Consider the following 6,661-nt stretch of genomic DNA (forward strand, 5'->3'; position numbering starts at 1 on the left):
TACGTTCGCTTTATTTTTTTATGCTGAAATACTGTAAACTACAGACATCATGACATTTCATCCCTAAGTACTTTAATATGCAGCTCTAAAAAATAAGGACAGCCTCCATAACCAAAATCGAGACTATCATGCCTAACGAGCCATAATAATAATCTTAATGAGTTTTAATATCATTTATGACCTAAGCCATATTCCAATTTCCATAATGTTTCTCAAAATCATTTTTATAGCTATTTAAATCTGCATAAACTGGAATCTAACCTAGGACCACATGTTATAATACATCTGATGGTTGGGTCACTTAAATTGCTTTTACTCTATAAATTCACTGTTTCTATGATGCTGATTTGCTAAGAGGCCAGGACAGTTGTTCAGTGGAATATCTCACCTTCAGGATTTGCCTGATTGCTTAATCATGGTGTTGTTTAGCTTGTTCCTACTTTTCCAGTTATTACCTGTCTTTTAAATACCCTTCTGATAGTTACAAGGTAAAGAAAATAAATCTACAACACCAAAGCTCTGAACTATGAAAAATTGATAAATCAAACTTCACTAAAATTTAAAATGTCAAGGCCAGCCACAGTGACTCATGCCTGCCTGTAATCCTACTGCTTTGGAAGGCCCAGGCAGTAGGATCACTTGAGCCCAGGAATTTGATGCTACAGTGAGCTATAATACTGCACATCAGCCTGGGTGACAGAGCAAGACCTTATCCAAAAAAAAAAAAAAAAGCCTGCCCTGGCGTGGTGGCTCATGCCTGTAATCCCAGCACTTTGGGAGACTGAGGCGGGTGGATCACAAGGTCAGGAGATCGAGACCACTCTGGCCAAACATGGCGAAACCCTGTCTCTACTAAAAAATACCAAAAAATTACCTGGGCATGGTGAGGCATGCCTATAATCCCAGCTACTCGTGAAGCTGAGGCAGGAGAATGGCTTGAACCAGGAAGTCGGAGGTTTCAGTGAGCCAAGATTGTGCCACTGTACTCCAGCCTGGCAACAGAGCAAGACTTCCCCTAAAACAAAACAAAACAAAACAAAACAAAACAAAACAAAACCAATGTATTCTACAAAAGACACTGTCAAGAAAATGAAAAGACAAGCCACAAACTGGGAGAAAATATTTGCAAGACAATCTGATGAAAGACTACTTTAAAAATATACAAAGAACTCTTAAAACTTAACAAGAAGAAAACAACCCAATTAAAAAATGGACTAAAGACCCTAACAGATACCTTACCAAAGATGATACGTAGATGACATCTTTGTGTATGTGTGTATATATATATATACACAAACAAATATATATACAAATTTTTGTGTGTATGTGTGTATATATATACACACACACATATATACACACACATATATATAAAGATACCCAACTTCATATGTTTTCAGGGAAGTGCAAATCAAAAGAACAAATTAGCTATCACTATACACCTATTAGGATGGCCAAAATCTGGAACACTGACAACACCAAATGCTGGTGAGGATGTGGAGTCACAGAACATCTCATTCACTGCTGGTCAAAATGCACAATAGTACGGCCACTTTGGAAAATAGTTTGGAGATTTTCTAGGAAGCTGAAGACACTCTTATCATATGATTCAGCAATCATGCTCCTTGGCATGATTCAGCAATCATGCTCCTTGGCATTGTGCTCCTTGCACAAGGATGTTTATAGCAGCTTAATTTATAATTTCCAAAACCTGGAAGCAACCAAGATGTCCTTCAATAGGTGGATGGATAAATAAACTGTGGTCCAACCAGACAAGAGAATATTATTCAGCACTAAAAAGAAATGAAAAAGCACTATCAGCTCTATCAAGCCATGAAAAGACACAGAGGAAATTTAAACACATATTAGCAAACGAAAGAAGTCAATCTCAAAAGGCTACATACTGTACAGTTCCAACTATATGACATTCTGGAAAAGGCTACAGTAAAAAGATCAGTGGTTTCGAGGGGTTGGGAGAAAGAAGGGACAAATAGGGAGAGCACAGGCGATTTTTAGGGCAGTGAAACTACTCTGTATGATTCTACAGTGGTGAACCATGTCATACATTTTTCCAAAACCATAGAAGTACAACACTGTGAGTCTACTCTAATGTAGACTATGGACTCTGGGCAAAAATGTGTCAGTGTAGGTCCAGTGTAGGTCCACCAGTTGTCACAAGTGTACTGTTCTGGTGAGGTATGTCGATAATGCAGGAGGCTATGCATGTTTTAGGGCAGGGTTTTATGGGATATCTCTATACCTCCTGCTAGATTTTTCTGTGAACCTAAGACTGCTCTAAAACAAAACTCTATTGAAAGCAAAAACAAAACAAACACAACAAAACCTAGATAAAAGAACACTGAAAGAAGTCAAGGGTGAATTCTTGAGAATTCTGGTGGGGGGGAAAAGATAATAAATTGAATCTGCAGCTGGTATAGCAGCCTAGAAAAAATGTCTGAAGACTAGAGGGGAGAGTGAGCAGAAACTAAGGACTAAAAGAATGTTGTTCAATTATCTCTAGATTTCATTCATTTAAGTGATCCCTGTATGAATAACCACAAGTAATTGAGACTAGAAAAAAAGTAATAGCCCAAATAACTTACATTCTGAGCAAGAATTAGGAATTGTAGATACAAGGCAGCTTTGTGACGTGGATACCAATATACAAAATAAGATTTTGGGTTTTTGCCTTCAAGGCTTTATCGTTTTAGGTGGGGCTTTGTGATGCAAGTTCTCATTGGAGACTTCAATCTATTCATAGACAAAGTGTAAAGTAGCAAGGCTTAGTCACGTTAGCAACCAGCAATGTGATACTGGGGAGATATAAATTCAGCTTGCTGCTAGCTTGCAGTGATAAAAGTCTTTTGAATCCTTGTTCAAAGACAATTCATTTGCATGTGCTTTAAATGCTCAGGAAATGGCCATGGAAAACCTTTAATAAAGGTAGGTAAATAAAAAATGTTGCTATGGCATTATTAAAATAGTATGGAGAAATTTCAGGGTACTTCCATTATTTACTGACTCACCAAATATTCTATGTGACCTACCTTAGCCAGGACCATGGACACGCTGTAGATGTGAATTTTAGTTCACTTCACGAGGGTTTCCAAAAGGCCGTGTTCTTTTGTGTCTCTAAATAAAGTTGCATTTGTTCAGAGTCCCCTTTCACTCAGGAAGTTCAATCTCAGGAATTTGATGGGGATGGAGAGCAGGAACCCTTATTCCTAGGGTCAAGTGAGGGGATCTGGCACACTCTGGAACATTCTAGAAGATCCTCTGATCTCTTCTGATCACACCGAACTGGTTGACGTATTCAGTGTCAAAATCCACGTGGTACCTTGAAAGCAGTGGCCCAGTCCCAGATCTTTTGACGGCTGGGAAATTAAAGATTTAGTGAACCTTCTCTCTCAGGGGACCATGCAGCTTTTCTGCTGTGAAGTCCTGCCACAGACCAGCTGTGGGAGGGAAGTGCTGGTCTCCAGTACCACAGGATCTGCACGCCTCTGTCCCACTCCCAGTCTCTCAAAAAGCTTTCACAATCTTCCCTCCAGGGTTGGCCCACTTCCTCTCTCTGTTGAGGCTTCTTTTTTACAACAAAATTCTATATAGGGGTGACATTCCAGATCCCTGTTTCACACTTTGTCTCTGAACTCTTTGTTTATCCCTATAGTGCCAAAGTCATTAATCCTGAAGTTAAGGACACTTGGTGACTTTCTTGGAATGGGGAAGAGAGAATCCTTACCATTCTTTCAGGCTGCTGAAAGAGTACATAACTCAAATTAAAATCTCAATGTGGTTTTCTAGTCACAGAAGTGAAGGTAAGAAAGACAGCCCCTGCCTTCAGGTATCTACATCCTAGAATAGAGGCAAGTAAAGAGGTCATCAAAATACAGCACATAGGAGAGATTCCTGCCTCAGGAGCTAGGGAGGGAGAGTTTCCCTGGAGGAAATGGTTATGAACACTTAAACAACACTTCCTATGTGCCAGGCACTGTGCCAAGCAATTATTTATATAAAGATATGGAGTGGGGCTATAATTGAGCCCAGGTGTCTGGGTCCCTGCTTCAATTCCTAGGCTTTAGGGATATCTTCAATGGGACCCAAAGAAAAGGCATAAGCTTGCCATGGCAGAGCATGTAGGTGCCTGGCAGAGGGTATAGGGTGGATACAGTGCGAAGATGCCCTGAGAGGCACTATGAAGAGGGAAGCTGGAATTGAACTGCCTGAAGGAGTTGCAGCTTAGGCCCCTCCCCAAGTGGGCTGCCAGGATACTGAAGTTTGTTTCCCTAATGCTCAGAAAAGTGAATCAGAAAAAGTGGGCTGACTAGGGTAACAAGGGGATTCTCAAAAATTCCTCTGTGAAAGTAAATCTTCCCCCAACATTCTATCAAGATCTTGATTACTAAGCTTATTAGATTTTGATTACTAAGCCTTCATCTAAAATGGAATTATGCACTGCAAGGAGCTAAATCTGTGGTTCTCATTTACATCCTGCTGTGAGTCATTTTCACCAGCAAATCAAATTGCTTTTCTCCCATCCTCACCATAGCCAGGTAAGAAGCTTGGTATCTAAAGAGAGGCTCAGGACAGATACCAGGACACAAAACTGACAATGCACACTTGTGATGGGGTGAACAAATTTGCTACAAGATATCACTGGCCTCTGCTTAACCACATATTCTCTCTGCTACACCAGGAACATTCTGTTTTCTGCATTCAAAGGTTTTGCATATCATGGACTACGGAAAGCAGTTTTGGAATATTAAAGTAGTAAATTTACTTTCAGAATGTCTATTATCAGCAGTTGTGAGTTAAATAAAGGATAGCCTCTGGGAGGCCGAAGCCAGTGGATCACCTGTGATCAGGAGTTCGAGACCAGCCTGGCCAATATGGTGAAATCCCAGTCTCTGCTAAAAATACAAAAATTGGCCAGGTGTGGTGGTGCACGCCTGTAGTCCCAGCTACTCTGGAGGCTAGGGCTGGAGAATCGCTTGAACCCAGGAGGCAGAGGTTGCAGTGAGCCAAGATTGCACCACTGCACTCTAGCCTGGGCAACAGAGTGAGACTCCTTCTCAAAAAAAAAGTGATAACAAAGGATAGGCCTGATGCAATGCAGACTGGAGACACAAGCAAATCAAGTATTCACTCATCTTCATTCTTCAGCCTTTCCCCAAGTGAGTCAAAATTATGATCACTGGGGCCTGTTTCACCTCTTGCTGAGTCTGGCATTCTGAACATCAAATCCAGATGAAGCTGAAGCAGCCAGAACTCTGGGTTGACGGCCCAAAAGCTCAAGCTGAGAACTGGCAACATGCCTCGCCCAACAGCCATGCCAGTTCACAAGGGAAAGCAGAACCTGCAGTCCATCTTTGTGTGACACCTCATTTAAACCCAACTGCTCTGCTTTTGTGAGACTTGATATAATTTATTCCTCAGAGAGGGAATGAGTGACTCATGAGATCCTGTGATTCACAGAGCCTCTCACAGAGGTATGCAGATGGCAAGTTGAGCTGGAATAAGAAAAAGAATGGCAGGATGCTGAGAGCTGCTCTTGCTACCCCATGAACACCCAAGATGCCCCCAACACACACATGAAACCTTTCCACATCAGGAATGCAGCCAGAGCCCCTTTTAGAGAGCAGGAAGAGGTGGTTGTGGGTGAGCTCTGGGCTCCTGCAGGCATCAATCTAGATTTCCACTTGCTTTTTTTTTTTTTTTTTTTGAGACAGGATCTCCCTGTCACCAGGCTGGAGTGCAGTGGAGCGATCACAACTCACTGCAGCCTCAACCTCCTGGGTTTGGGCAATCCTTCTGCCTCAGTCTCCTGAGTAGCTGGGATTACATGTGTGTGCCAATATAGCTGAGTGATTTTTTAATTTTTGTTTTAGTATTTTGTACGGATAGGGTCTCATGAATGTGTTGCCCAGACTGGTCTTGAACTGCTGGCCTCACATGATCCTCCCGCCTCAGCCTACCAAAGTGCTGGGATTACAGGTGTGAGCTGCCTCATTTTGTTTTTAATCCATCCCCATCCCTCCCCTACTAGGGCTTGCTATTCTGCCAACCACACTGCACAGCACTCTCTCCTACCCCACGAAGCTGCTTGTCCAGGTCTCTCCAGGTGTCTGTAACTATCTCTTGCTATGCATCAGTCTATGTGTGTCCTCTGCCCAATAAGGCTACTGGAGACATAACATATTGTAGAGGTTAAGAACATGAGCTCTGGGGCCAGGCCACTGCAGTCTGAATCATGACTGTGCCCCTTCCCAGCTATGACCTTGGCCATGTTATTTAACTTTTCTCTGCCTCATTTTTCCTACCTATAACGTTGGGATAATAGTACATATTTTTAGGGTTGCTTAAAAGGCCTTATAACTAATCTGTTAAGAAAGAAAGGAAATTGTTCAGCTCCCTCTTACAAGTGAGAACATGCGGTGTTTGGTTTTCTGTTCCTGTGTTAGTTTGCTGAGGATGATGGTTTTCAGCTTCATCCATGTCCGTGAAAGGATGTGAACTCATTCTTTTTTATGGCTCCATAGTGTTCCATGGTGTATATGTGCCACATTTTCTATATCCAGTCTATCATTGATGGGCATTTGGGTTGGTTCCAAGTCTTTGCTAAATAGTGTTGCAATAAACATATGTGTGCATGTGTCTTTAT

Source organism: Rhinopithecus bieti, unplaced genomic scaffold (assembly GCF_001698545.2).
Source record: "Rhinopithecus bieti isolate Rb0 unplaced genomic scaffold, ASM169854v2 scaffold_11787, whole genome shotgun sequence".
In the NCBI taxonomy this organism is placed as follows: domain Eukaryota; kingdom Metazoa; phylum Chordata; class Mammalia; order Primates; family Cercopithecidae; genus Rhinopithecus; species Rhinopithecus bieti.